The sequence below is a fragment of the Chenopodium album genome, chromosome 1, assembly GCF_948465745.1.
Source record: "Chenopodium album chromosome 1, dcCheAlbu1.1, whole genome shotgun sequence".
Classification (NCBI taxonomy): domain Eukaryota; kingdom Viridiplantae; phylum Streptophyta; class Magnoliopsida; order Caryophyllales; family Amaranthaceae; genus Chenopodium; species Chenopodium album.
The window spans coordinates 36,224,043-36,238,547 of record NC_137834.1 but is presented as its reverse complement, the minus strand read 5'-3'; the positions used below and the strand labels follow the sequence as shown (position 1 = coordinate 36,238,547).

The following is a 14,505-nucleotide window of genomic DNA, read 5'->3' as shown; positions in this document are numbered from 1 at the left end:
GCCCTAAGGGGCGTGAGACACATCATTGCCCATCCAAGGGGCTCATTAGCCAGAAGGAGCACGAAATATATATCGCCCCCCAAGGGGCTTGGCCGCCCCAAAGGGCGTTATACATAACAATAAATTCAAGTGTACATAAGTTACCCATAACAATTTGTTTATTTATTGATGTTGCTCCAAATACATAATTCTATATGTTTCATCACAGACACTTGTAACCCAGGAGGCTCTTAGAAAGCGTCAATTATATCATTGCCCATCCTAGAGGCTCTTTATGGGGTGATCTGAGCAAGTATTGTTCCAAGACATGCCTAAAAATGAGACCGTATTAAAAAAATTGGCATTTTCACCATGCTAGAGGCCTTTTTTTTTTTTTGCAATTTCCCACTACTACAAAATTTAGCTTAGGTGACACTCATTGGTAACACTTAAAATATTTCACGATTGCTTGATTTTTACGTAACACTTTTGTAACATTAGGTAACACTTTTTGTATCACTTTAATATTATGTAACACTCTAATGTATCATTTTGATATTAGGTAACACTTGGTTGTAACACTTAATTTTTATATTTATTTATTTTGTTTTTAAAGAAAATACTTAATTTATAAATGTGCTCAATTTTCTTTTATCAAAAACGACCCTCCTAGTTTGCACAAAAAAAAATCACAACCTCACAAATTTCCTCCCCCTCGTATTTCTCCATCCCTCAATTAAGCTTTCACCGTCTCTTTACGCTGCACCTTCTCGCTCCCAGTGCTCTACTGTAGCCCGCGTCCACCACAAACTCCCTCCATCGCAACAGCCCGTCCTCTAAGTTGAAGAGACGACAATTGCTACCTCCTGGCCTTCATCCTCGATGGCTTCCACCTTAAAGTTAGAGATAGGGTTAGTTCAGTTCACTCTCCCTTCCATTATCTACAAGAATTTGAGCTAGCTAAAGTTAGGGCTTCGATTATCTCTCTGATCTTTTTTATGATTTCCTAATTTGATGTTTAATTTGCCTGTTAACATGTTTGATTTCACTATTTTAATGCTGAATTTTGCAAGCATCTGAATTTGTTGAAGTATTTAGATGAGTTTGGGATGATTGTTTTTTTTTTTCTTTTCGATTATTGCAGATTTGATTTATCTTGTAATTTAATCTTTTTTCACTAATCTAACCAATTTTAATTTAATTATTATAATTTAGGTGAAAAAGATATAGAAATCTAAGGCAATGCCAATTTTAATTGGAGGAATGGTGTTTATTTCTTGGTCAACTTATGCTCTTGGTCAGATTCTTATTATGCAAAGTAATTTTTATTATGCTGTTGTTTTTCTAGATTGTTTATATTTTTTTGATTATTAGAGATTATTTGACATTTTAATTGTTTCTTGGTTCTTTGCTTTAATTTTAATTTTGAATTAGCTCTGGAGCTAGGATTTTCATTTTGTTGTATTATGTGTTGTTAATTTCTGAATGTTAAGTTAAAATTGATATTTGACGTTGCTTATTGAAGTTGGTTTAATGTATTAAGTTGTGAATCTTGTGATAATTGAATTGGGGATTGGCGAGTGATATCAGATTATTAGATTTGTGTGTTTTTTCACTTTTGCAAGGTGGTCTCCTTCAAATCATCTCAATAAATCAAGTCCTTAGTTATTGTTGCCATTTGGCAATTATATTAAAAGAGTTTTTCTCTTCTTTAATACATTGCATGATAGGTTACTTCATGAACTATTAATCAGTCTCCATCTTCATGCATTGTATTTATTGGATAATTTGTTTCTTTTGTTTCAAATTTGTTGAAATACTTTTTGAAAGGTGAAGACTCTATGGAGCTTAGTTATGATAGGGCAAGTGATCATGCAAATAAGATACACAACAATTGGCGGACTCAATTTGCTTTCTTAGATAAGATAAAGCATATAGGACAATTATTGTGTTTAAAGGAGTTCTTGATGGTAAAGGGATCAACAAACGGGCACTTAATAACTGGGGGGTAAGTGATCAAATTCATTTCTAATTTTGTTATAATCTTCGGATAATCGATATGACTAATTGATTTAGTAGCGTATTTTTTCAAATCATGGCTAATCTCGAAATATTAAGCTATATGCCTATACTTCTTGTTCCTTTTTTGAATATTTCACTATGCTATTCCCTCTCTCTCACAAAGTTAGTATTATTTTTTGGGTTTATGTGTTCTTTCCCCCTTATTAAATTTAATTTATTCTTTTATTTCCATTTTTTGGGTTGTTCGGCCGATAAAACCATTAAATGCTTACTTATATATCAAATGCTTTATTTATTTGCTGACGTGAATTATCGCGTATTAATTGAACAGTACAGAGTTTATCATTAATATACCCCTTTTGTTTTCTTAATCTTTTATCAAATTAAAAGTTAAGGAAAGAAAAACGTCATCAACGAGAAATTTTAAGTGTAGGGTGCATCATTTTTTGTTGATTATAAATTGACTGTTTTTATCATTGTCCATTATATATATAGTGTCATCATTACTTGTGTGTATCGTGTTGTTAATGACCGATCAGTGAATAGTGAGATTCTCTTTAGTTAAAGGACTTAAATCTTATATCAATTGGTTTTATGGACAATGAAAAAGGTGAATTTCAATTAAGATTGATTAGTAGAGTTATACTTATATGAATGATTTGTTCTATGTTCATATGTGGTTAATTTCTTTTGTACTTCGTATTTATTAGTAAGTTGTCACTTATTAATGAACATGCTATTGGAGTTGCATATAAAGGGTGCTTGTGTTCTTTCTATGGGTGTGTAACTCCTTTTCTTGTTTTTTTTTTGTCCTTTTTCTATGTTGCTACTATTGTGGTTCATTGTGACTGCATACATACTCTTGTTTTTTAATAGATAGGTTTTGTTCATTGAGATTTGTGGATGAGTTACATAATGTTTGTGGACTTTAAATTAATATTTTTGCGAACTCCAAAGAAGCTTCCTCAGGTTAATGGATCGGGAGATATCATCAACTTTAGTATTGGTACCTCAACTTGCAGACTCTTTAATTTCTCCATGGAGCTTCTATTTCTTACTCAGTTCAACTTGGCTGATTTAGCCTAATTACAAATAATCTTGCCGGCTTCTACTTATATTCATTCTACTACTACTTTTGCTGCTAATGTACTGTTGTCGTCTACTGCTGCTACTGTACTGTTGTCGTCTGCTGCTTCTATCTACTGCTACTGCTGTATGATGCTACATCTGTCTGCTGCTATTAATATTCGTTGTTACTGGTAGCTGCTGTTATTGCTAGTTAGCTGCTGCTATCTGCTACTATTATTGTTGTTTGTTGCTATTGCACTGATTGATTTTTGGAATTTGGAGGTTTAGAGACCGAAGTTGACTACTTTTTTGTTTTGATTATTTGATTGTTTAACCAAAGAAAAAAATTGGTGTTTATGAATGATTTTTGTATTAATTATGAAACTATTTCAGTTCAAATTATTATCTATCATATATGTTAATTTCACATTCATGGTTGTTATACATATTAATATTGTTAATATTTTTATATTATAGTATAGTAAATGTTACCTATTATTTTGCAAGGTGTTACATTAGTTTGCAAAAAGTGGTACATAATGTTGAATAAAATGTTACTATATGTCAAAAGATGATTGAAAAATGTTACCTAATAATCAATAAAGTGTTACATTAGTTTGCAAAAGTGATACACAATGTGGGATAAAGTGTTACTATATGATTGAAAAATGTTACTAAAGATTAGAGTTAAATGGGTCGGGTTTGAGTCGGGTTAGTGTGGGTCAGTCATCTCGGGTCGGGTCAGTACGGGTTAATGTCGGGACCTATGCGGGTTGGGTCATGCTAGAGTCGGGTCACTTTGGGTCATACGTCTTATCGGGTTTGGGTCGTGTTTAGGTCGGGTTAATAAAAGGTCGGGTTACATTCGGGTCGTGTAATACCCCGTATTTTTATGTATTTTTATAAAATATTTAAGTATTAATAAAATGTATTGTCAAGGGCTCAAGTATTTTAATTCAATAATTTAAAGGGTTAAAGTATTTTAAATATAAAGTTTTATAAAAGTAAAATATGTTTTGGACCAAACGTTTATTAATTATTGGGCAATGTAAATTATTCCTACATACTCTTATTGGAATAACCCATTCCAAAACCCATAACTTAAGCCCTACCCCATAACTCAAGCCTACATTTTTATAAGCCCAAATTTAACCCTACACTCTCTACTCTATAAATACCCCATGAATCCCCAAAAATTTCCCACACAAAAAAGGTTAGTCTTATTTTCTCTCTCCTTTGTTTTATTAATTTGTGTAATTATAATTATTGATTTATGGGTTTTGATTTTATTGTTTGAAATTAATTTAATTAGTATCAAATTATATTTTGATGATTAAACTTTATAATTTTCAGATTTTGTAAATTTTATAATCTAGGGTTTTTAATTATTGAAAATCATGATTTTAGGGTTTTAATGAAAAATTGATTTAGGGCTTTTATAGTAATGATGTTTTGAAATTTTGGTGATTATAACTACTTATTAGTTTAACTTAATTCCAGATTATTTTGAACACGTAAATTCATGTTTTAATTATTATATGTCCGTTCGTTAATATTAATCCCGTTTTAATCCCGATCAGGTTCTGAACTCCTCCGATTTTGATACAAAAAAAAGTAGTGTTTTTGGTGTGGAAACGACTCATTACCTTTGGTAGTGAGCACCACCATCTCATGGCCAAATTCAGCCTCTAAATATGATTTTCGGGCAGTTTTTGATTTTTAATGAATTTTTTTTTTATGCTTTAAATTTTATCCTTGAGTTTAAAAGGGGTAAGAGATAATTTAATGTTTCTATGGATAATTTAAGTATAAAGAAGTATTTTGATGAAGTTTTAAAGGGTTTTTGATTAGCTTAAAATGTTGGAATTTTTTTTAAAGTAGTATAATTGTGATTTTTAATAAAAGGGTGTGATTATCCATTAAAAAGGAGTTTAATTAGGGGTTTTTTTTAATAATTTTCAGATTATTATAAGTTATTTAAAGTGAGTTTAAGTTGCTGGAAATTTTGAATACAAGGAGAATTAATATAGTATTATTGTCCCTTTATGTAGGAGACTTAATTCGGGAATTGTTGTAGTGTAATCGGCTACTTTAAGGGCTTATTTGAGGTACGTTCACGTACTTAGCATATTTTGATAATGTAGAATCATGCTAGGCTTGATTTCAATCAATTACAAGTAGTATCATGTTAAGGTTTATGTATGGAATTGTGAATTAATGGTGTTGGTGATTGAATTGTGAAACATGAATTATTTATGATGGTTTATGGATTGGAAAATTATATTTTGGGCATGTTGTGTTTGAACCACACTTTTATTTATGGCATGTTAGAATGCATGATTAATTAAAATACATGTTTAATTATGTTAGGAATATTGAAAAGGAATTTTATTATGGTTCAAATAATTTTTATTGATGCTTTAAGCATGAGGAAGGAGCTATATAAGTGTCTATGTTAGAATGCATGATTAATTAAAATACATGTTTTGTCGCTGGCACGATTAGCTCCCGGGTTAGTTAACCTCAATTTATTTGGGGGAGGGATAGTTGGAAACCCGTTTAATGCGTAATCAACGCTAAATAAATTATTTAGTGTCTAGTTAAAGAGTCTTGTTGAATGTGGTGTGTGCTTGTTCACAGGTGCATTGAGGTAAGGGTGTGTTGATAGGTGAAAGCATGTTAGTGTATTTATTTACGCTTATGTACTCAGCTTTGCTGATTGTGTGTGTTTGTGTGTTTCGCCATGTCTTTACTTTGGCCCTACGACGACCCATTTTCTAATGGCGAGTAGGGGGGACAAGTAGAGAGGAGGTTTTTAAAAGAAAGGAATTTCTAGGGTGTTACAAAGTGGTATGTGGGAGCTTTGGTTGAGATTTTATTACCACTAAAGGAAAAAAAAATGTATTTTCAAGTGTTTTGTTTTAAAACTTGGTCAAGTGCTTATTTAATTGAATGGTGTTAAACTAAATTGTTTTGAATTTTATTTTTGTTTTTATTTTAGGAATGACCAATTTTTTTTTTTTTTTTATGAAGAACATCCGATTTTTTTTTTATTAAGAATGTCCGAATTTTTTTTAAGAAAGCCGAAAATTTTTCGGTCTTTTTCAAAGCTTATTTTTGAATTTATTTTTTTTTTTTTAAAAGGAGTCAAAAATATTTTTAGTTTGTTCATGTTGCAGGAAAGCAAGGATTGAGGTAAGAAATATGTGTTAAAAGCTTTTATAAGCATGTTGGTGAGCTTGGGTAGGAGAAGAAAGGGCATATAGGCTAGAATTTAATTTCTTTCCTATGTGCATATATATATATATATATATATATATATATATATATATATTTTTTTTTTTTTTTAAGAGGTGTTCAAGCATGTTGTATGACTAAATGTTTATTGATGACAACATGTAATATGTGAATCCTTATATGTGAGCTATCAAGATTGTTTGATTGAACATCAAACTTAATTTTCTGCAAGAACTGTATTATATGGTTATGGGAAGGGTTTGCTATTGGTAGTTAATCCCGTTTTCTTGTAGGATCCCTAAACCTATACCCTGTGAGTTTCTATGATGAGAATTTTGAGGAATGTTAAGGATTTTGAGAGTTCAATTTCTCATGTTAGGAAGGTTCGCTTCAATGGTCTTATTTGAGATGTATTTTCGAAGAAATTTTGGATGCACATCATCACATGAATGTGAGTATTGTTTTTGGGATAATTTGTTGTTAAGATACGTTGTTTAGATATTAAAAATGAGTAATTTGAGTTTTGTACACTTGTGTATGGAGACACCAAGTTATAAGGATAAAGAGATTGATTTTAATGCATATGGTTAAGGAGTTTAAGGATGAAATCATTTGGGATATTATCTATTCAGAGGAATATGTTTTGTCTTTGAGTATGAGTTTTAATTGGAATCGAAATTGAACAAGAGCCCAAGAGAGGTGAGCATAGGAATTGATTAGAGATGAGTAATGATGAAAGTTATTATATGAGTTGAGGGATACTCAATATCAATTGAAGTTTGACATTTGAAGCCTAGTGACTTATCATTTCTTATGATTAAAGTTATTTAATTTGGGATGGAAAATTGAGCATATATATTTTAATATATGGTTGGAGTTTTGAGAGGTTATGATCTTGTTGGAATATTGAGGACTCTTGTTATGTTGGACCTTAAATACATTGTCACATGTTCAACCTTGAGAATATTGACATATGTTATTTAGGAGTTATGAGTATTTATTCTTTCACTTGGGATATGAGGATAATTATTTTACTTCAAGGAGTCATTATGGGTAGCAATGCTATCATTTTGGAGAAAATTATTAAATTATTCACCTAATCTTTTAGAGTTGTTCAACAACCTTATGATTTCTATTGTTTTCCAAGTGCTACTCATTTCTTTCTTCCCTTTGTGAGTAGCAGTTAATGGGGATATTTTTTTTTTTTTTTTTTATTTTTGATTGTTTGTTTAAGTATATGAATTTTGGTTGTTTATCAATCAAGATTTTATGTATTCGAATTATTGGGAATGAGGACATAAATTTATTTTTTTTACCTCAAACCTTAATTCGAATTAAATGATAATTGTTTCTTGATTGAGTTTAATTTAGTGGTTGGTGTTAGTTGATTAGAATAAGAGGAAGCTAAGTGTTTCAACCCAACCTATATAGCAACCAGTTTTATCATCAAGAAAGTATGGTAACAAGAAGCAATTTTAGTAATGGAATTATTTGAACAAGGTAGTAAGCTAAGGCAAGCTAGACAGATTGCCAAGGAGGCAAGGATGATATAACCACCAACAATCCCATAGTGGGAAAAAGGTGAAACAAGATGGTGTTAAGAAGTGAAAACTATATATATATACCAAAGGGAGATAAATTTTTGAAATTTTGACGGTTGAGTTAAAGAGTTATACAAGTTGTTTAAAAACAATTTGTATCTTGAGAATTTGAGAGTGAATAAAAGTTTGTATGGTAAGTACTGGTGAGAGTTGATTTTTACCATGTCAGTGGGAACGAACAAGTTATGAATACATCCGATCTTATTTGGAGATGTTTGAGATAAGAAACCCGAAATAAGTTTTACTAGTTTTTCATGCAGATGGAAAGAAAAGATAGTGAGGTTTAATTAAGTGGAAATGAAAAGATTACTTGGTTTCGAAGAGTACTCCAAGTTGTTAAGATCTCTCGGCATTCAAGAAAAATGATATTGCTTTAAACTTATGGGAATGAGTTGAAGGATGGCGAACTATGAGTTTAAGGGTGGTTTTCAAGACATAAAGTCTTTGGGAGTTTGATTGAATTGAATTATAAATAATCAATTCATATATTAGCTAAAAGAAAGGTGAGATAAAAAATAAAGATAAGGAATCAAATCGAGAAAGAAGGTAGGCTAAATTTTAACAAAAATGGCTAAAGAACTTTAAAGGAATATTTTGAAAATGATAAAAAGTTTGAAGGCGGCTTGAGTAACTCTTGAAACTTAAGGAAATTTTAATTATGAACATGCTGTATACTTGAAAGTGTCGAGAATATTGAACTATGGATGTAAAATTGTCATAAAGGAGAAAGAGTTTATGACAAGATTTATGAATTTGATTGAGATGTGCGTTGAAATAACTTGAGTAAGGATTGTATATGAGGTGATTGAATTTGAGATTATTTAGGGGTCACGAGATTTATTCAAGGGATGCTAGAGGAAATATTATGGATTTAATTGGAGGAAAGATGTAAGCATGGGAAATATAAGCAAGGATATAAAGGTTAAGTGAAGTTAGAGGTATTATATGGACATATTTGCGTGTGAAGAAAGGGTTAATGTTGCATTGCTTAAAGGTGGTTGAAAGATACTATTGAAGTCATTGAAAGAAGGTTACATCACCCTGGAGAGCGCATGTAATTGTTAAAGAAAGGGATGGAAGTGTTTGTAAAGTGCCTATGGGGGATTGATCAATGTGATAAAGAAGTATAATTATCCTTTGCTTTAAAGCGACGATTTGTTTGATCATATGAAAGGAGCAAATATAATTTCGAGATTAGACTTGAGGATAGAACTATTAAGTAAAAATATTCGAAAGAGGATATTTAGAATTTGGCTCTTATGACAAGTTTTCATTTTTGCCTTTTGGGATAATGAATCACCTATAATTTCCATGGACTTATGGAATTCAGTATTTTCATTGAAGGTATTTTGGTTAATTCTAAGAATGGGAAGGAAAGGAGGATGTGAACATCTGTAATAAATTGTGTTGATGCTTAGAGAGAAGCAAATGCACGCAAGTTTTTCCCGAGTGTGAGTTGTGATTGAGAAAGGACCATTTTGGGAAACCTTGCGATAAGAAGAAAAGTTGATGTAACAGGGATAGAAGCGGTGAATTATGGACTCCGTGATAAAACAATTGTAGTTGTGGTTTAAGTTGGACAACGGTGTGGAAGATTTTGATAGATTCGAAAGGATTATTAACAAGTGAATGCCCTGGAGAAGAATAATTGGAAGTTCATGGAAAGTAATAAGTGTGAAATAACTTTGTATAAATTAATGATTATTTGTGAATGAATTTTAAAGTTTAAAGTTTGAGATAGACTCTCACACATAAGGATTTAAAAATGTAATAAGAAATTATTGGAGTTGATAAAGGACCGTGGAAGAGACATTCAATGTCATTAAAAGGGAAGCAATGTATTGGGCAAATAAGTTGCTAATAATGTTAAAGTTAAGGGGGAATAAGGAAATTAATCTCCTCGAAAGTGTTTGAAAAGGAAAGTTAAAAAAAATGTTGGGGTAACGACAGCATGAGACCAACAATATTCAAGGAAATGAAGAAAAAAAAAATCAAGTAGAGAGTGTGAATTTGATCAAATTTGTAAGAGGATATGTCATTTCAATATTCATGGAGATAAAAGCTTGAGTATACTTTGTAAGAGTATGAAGTTTAAAGGAAATATAACGGAAGGAAAGTGAAATACAACCAAGAAAGGACAAGCTGCAAAAATGATTTGGTAAAGGTGTATTGAGGGTTTAGAGTGATTAATTTATTCGGATTGTGGTGGATAGATTGTCTAAGTCCGCAATGTTTAAAACCCGATGAAGGAGACTTCGAAGATGGAGCAACTTGCGATGGCTTACATCAAATTCGTTGTGAGATTACATGGAGTTCTTGAAAATATCATGTCAGATAAAAATTCCTAGTTTCTTTCAAAATTCTAGAAGGATGTATACAGGAGAACTTTGGTAATACATTGGAGACGATTACAACCTCCACCCATTGGTATAATAGCGAAATAATATTTGACAGGGGAATTTATGCAGAAAACAAGCGTATTCAATTTCAGAAAAGGATGTAACAAAGTCACCATACAAGCCAGCATTGGTATGGCAACATTTGAGGTTGGAATAAAAAAACCATGAAAGTTCACTATGTTGGGGAACATTAGTGACCGAAGCAAGAAAAGTATACATGAATGGATTTGATCTGAGTAGTGCAAGTTAAACTACGGACAAGGCGCAAGTGTTATTGAAAGTGTAGCCCGTAAGACAATAGATGAATTTTGGTAAGAAATAAAATTTGAGCCAAAGTATATAGAAATATATATGAATTTGCATAGAATTGGTAAAGTGGCAAATAACTTGGAATATTATCAGACCTTGGTAAAGTATAAGAAAATTTTCATAAGTCATTGTGAAAGAACATTAACTAAAGGTATGAGTTGCAAAGAGATCTATTGTGTTCAGCCAATTTGATCATGAAAAAGCTAGACAAATCAAAGTTTCGAATATCAAAGTGCTTCATACTTTTACTAGAGGATGGGTGAAAGATAGTATAGATGGAAATTGATTATTTTTGATATAATGAATAAGGAATTAATAAGAATTTTGGTTCGCAACAAAGAATGCATACAGAGAAGTGTTATGACCTTACCAAGGATGGAAGGAGAAAAGATCAACATGATTCTAAAGTTGAGCTAAGTGAAGTTACGGGGGCGTAACTCGTTTTCTTTAAGGGGGGGTAGAGTGCGATAGAATTACGCGCTTTTTCCTTAATTTTGGCATTTTAAAGTTCTTTTTCGTCAGTTTTACACTGATTTAGTTGATAAGTTTGATTATTTTACACACTAAGATGTGTAAGTTTATTACCAAAGTTGATTCTTACACTAATGCTAGTGTGAGTTTGTTAGATAGTCTGATAGTTTACACATTATTTTGTGTAAGTTTGTTAGTAAAGTTGTTATCTTTCACATTGTTTTGTGTAAGTAGGTCAGCAAGTTGGTTACTTTACATACTAGTTTGTGTGTGAATGAATAGACGAGGTAGAAAGGAAGTATCACAAAAAAACAACTAAAAGTGTTAAGGAAAGTTTTTGAAATTTTAAGTATTTATTTGCCTTTAAACGAGTTTCTAAAGTTTTCGTAACTAAGTTTTGAGGACGAAACTTCTTTTAAGGGGGGTAGACTATAATACCCCGTATTTTTATGTATTTTTATAAAATATTTAAGTATTAATAAAATGTATTGTCAAGGGCTCAAGTATTTTAATTAAATATTTTAAAGGGTTAAAGTATTTTAAATATAAATTTTTATAAAAGTGACATATGTTTTGGGCCAAACGTTTATTAATTATTGGACAATGTAAATTATTCCTACATACTCTTATTGGAATAACCCATTCCAAAACCCATAACTTAAGCCCTACCCCATAACTCAAGTCCACATTTTTATAAGCCCAAATTTAACCTTACACTCTCTACTCTATAAATACCCCATGAGTCTCCAAAAATTTCCCACACAAAAAAGGTTAGTCTTATTTTCTCTCTCCTTTGTTTTATTAATTTGTGTAATTATAATTATTGATTTATGGGTTTTGATTTTATTGTTTGAAATTAATTTAATTAGTATGAAATTGTATTTTGATGATTAAACTTTATAATTTTCAGATTTTGTAAATTTTATAATCTAGGGTTTTAATTATTGAAAATCATGATTTTAGGGTTTTAATGAATAATTGATTTAGGGCTTTTATAGTAATGATGTTTTGAAATTTTGGTGTTATAACTACTTATTAGTTTAACTTAATTCCAGATTATTTTGAACACGCAAATTCATGTTTTAATTATTATATTTCAGTTCGTTAATATTAATCCCGTTTTAATCTCGATCAGCTTATGAACTCCTCCGATTTTGATAAAAATAAAGTAGTGTTTTTCGTGTGGAAACGACGTTTTAAGAAAGACTCACTACCTTTGGTAGTGAGCACCACCCTCTCGTGGCCAAATTCAGCTTCTAAATATGATTTTCGGGCAGTTTTTAATTTTAAACGAAGTTTTTTTTTTATGCTTTAAATTTTATCCTTGAGTTTAAAAGAGGTAATAGATAATTTAATGTTTTTATGGATAATTTAAGTATAAAGAAGTATTTTGATGAAGTTTTAAAGGGTTTTTGATTAGGTTAAAATGTTGGAATTTTATTTAAAGTAGTATAATTGTGATTTTTAATAAAAGGGTGTGATTATTCATTAAAAAGGAGTTTAATTAGGGGTTTTAAAATAATTTTCAGATTATTATAAGTTATTTAAAGTGAGTTTAAGTTGCTGGAAATTTTGAATACAAGGAGAATTAATGTAGTATTATTGTCTCTTTATGTAGGAGACTTAATTCGGGAATTGTTGTAGTGTAATCGGCTACTTTAAGGGCTTATTTGAGGTACGTTCACGTACTTAGCATATTTTGATAATGTAGAATCAAGCGAGGCTTGATTTCAATCAATTACAAGTAGTATCATGCTAAGGTTTATGTATGGAATTGTGAATTAAGGTGTTGGTGATTGAATTGTGAAGCATGAATTATTTGTGATGGTTTATGGATTGGAAAATTATATTTTAGGCATGTTGTGTTTGAACCACACTTTTATTTATGGCATGTTAGAATGCATGATTAATTAAATTACATGTTTAATTATGTTAGGAATATTGAAAAGGAATTTTATTATGGTTCAAATAATTTTTATTGATGCTTTAAGCATGAGGAAGGAGCTATATAAGTGTCTATGTACACGAAGAATAAATTGTATGTTGGTGCCTTTGTGCACTTAAGGTGTTTTTAACACCGAGGGATAGGATTTTTGGCGCTTTATGCGTTTAAGGTGTCTTTGACACTGAGGTAGAATTAAAAGGGGTTCAACATTAAATAATATGTGGTCACTAATTATTCAAGAATTAAATTGGTATGTTTGGTTGATTGAATAATTATTGTTGATTGATTTATTATGCTTTGAGAATCATCACCAAGTCCAATAACATGTAAATAACGTAAAGTGAAAGAGATTTCGCACCAAAACTCTTGGAACGTATATACCTTGAGTATGAACAATGGGGGGAGTTATGGGGTTTTATATTTAACCATAACTTCTAATGGAGTACAGGACGCTGTACATTCCTTTTTTATTTATTATTATGTGCAGGAATTCTGCCACCTTTGAGTGGTTTTGTCGCTGGCACGATTAGCTCCCGTGTCAGTTAACCTCAATTTATTTGGGGGAGGGATAGTTGGAAACCCGTTCGATGCGTAATCAACGCTAAATAAATTATTTAGTGTCTAGTTAAAGAGTCTCGTTGAATGTGGTGTGTGCTTGTTCACAGGTGCATTGAGGTAAGGGTGTGTTGATAGGTGAAAGCATGTTAGTGTGTTTATTTACGCATATGTACTCAGCTTTGCTGATTGTGTGTGTTTGTGTGTTTGGCCATGTCTTTACTTTGGCCCTACGACGACCCATTTTCTAATGGCGAGTAGTGGGGACAAGTAGAGAGGAGGTTTTCAGGTGATGAAGCATATTCATGAATGGGCATGAGTGAAGAGCGAATCATGCTAGTTCCTATAAGTATATGATGTGTTTAATGCTTTAATTATTTATGATATTATTATCATGCATGACTAACGCAAAAGTTTTAAAGTTGGTTTGGTTTTAATAAGGGCCTACAATGGTTCCAAGTTGTAGGATGATTTTATTTTACTTTCGTTGGTTGACTTTTTAAGTTGACTTGTTTTGAATGGTTTTGAAATTAGTCTTCCGCTGTGTGTCTTTGATGGTTGCCTTAGCCGTTTTCACGGTGGCGGTAATATCTTAGATATTCCTATTTAAATTTTTAAACAGTGCAAAATAGGTATTTTAAAAGAAAGGAATTTCTAGGATGTTACAAAGTGGTATCTGGGAAGGGGCACCAAACACATATCGCCCCCCCAAGGGGCTCGGGCGCGCCAAAGCGCGTCAAACATAACAATTAATACAAGTATAGACAAGTTAGTCAGAACAATTTGTTTCTTCATTGATGTTGCTTCAACTACATAAGTCTACTTGTTTCGTCACAGACACTTGTCACCAAGGAGGATCTTAGAAAGCGTCAATTATATCATAGCCCATCCTAAGGGCTCTTTATGGGGTGATCCGAGC

At 31.4% G+C, this 14,505-nt stretch overlaps 1 long non-coding RNA gene across 2 annotated transcripts; it reads left to right on the top strand.

Annotated features, from left to right (window-relative positions):
• Nucleotides 1-653: 653 nt before the first annotated feature.
• LOC145555428 (uncharacterized) lies at nucleotides 654-14,089 on the top strand. 2 transcript variants are annotated; one of them, XR_014091501.1, is made up of 5 exons: nucleotides 654-890; nucleotides 1,810-1,987; nucleotides 5,121-5,177; nucleotides 12,705-12,761; nucleotides 13,848-14,089. It is a non-coding gene; the product is annotated as an uncharacterized LOC145555428 (long non-coding RNA). The 2 variants fall into 2 exon arrangements; XR_014091500.1 differs by lacking the exon at nucleotides 5,121-5,177.
• The last annotated feature ends 416 nt before the right edge of the window (nucleotides 14,090-14,505 follow it).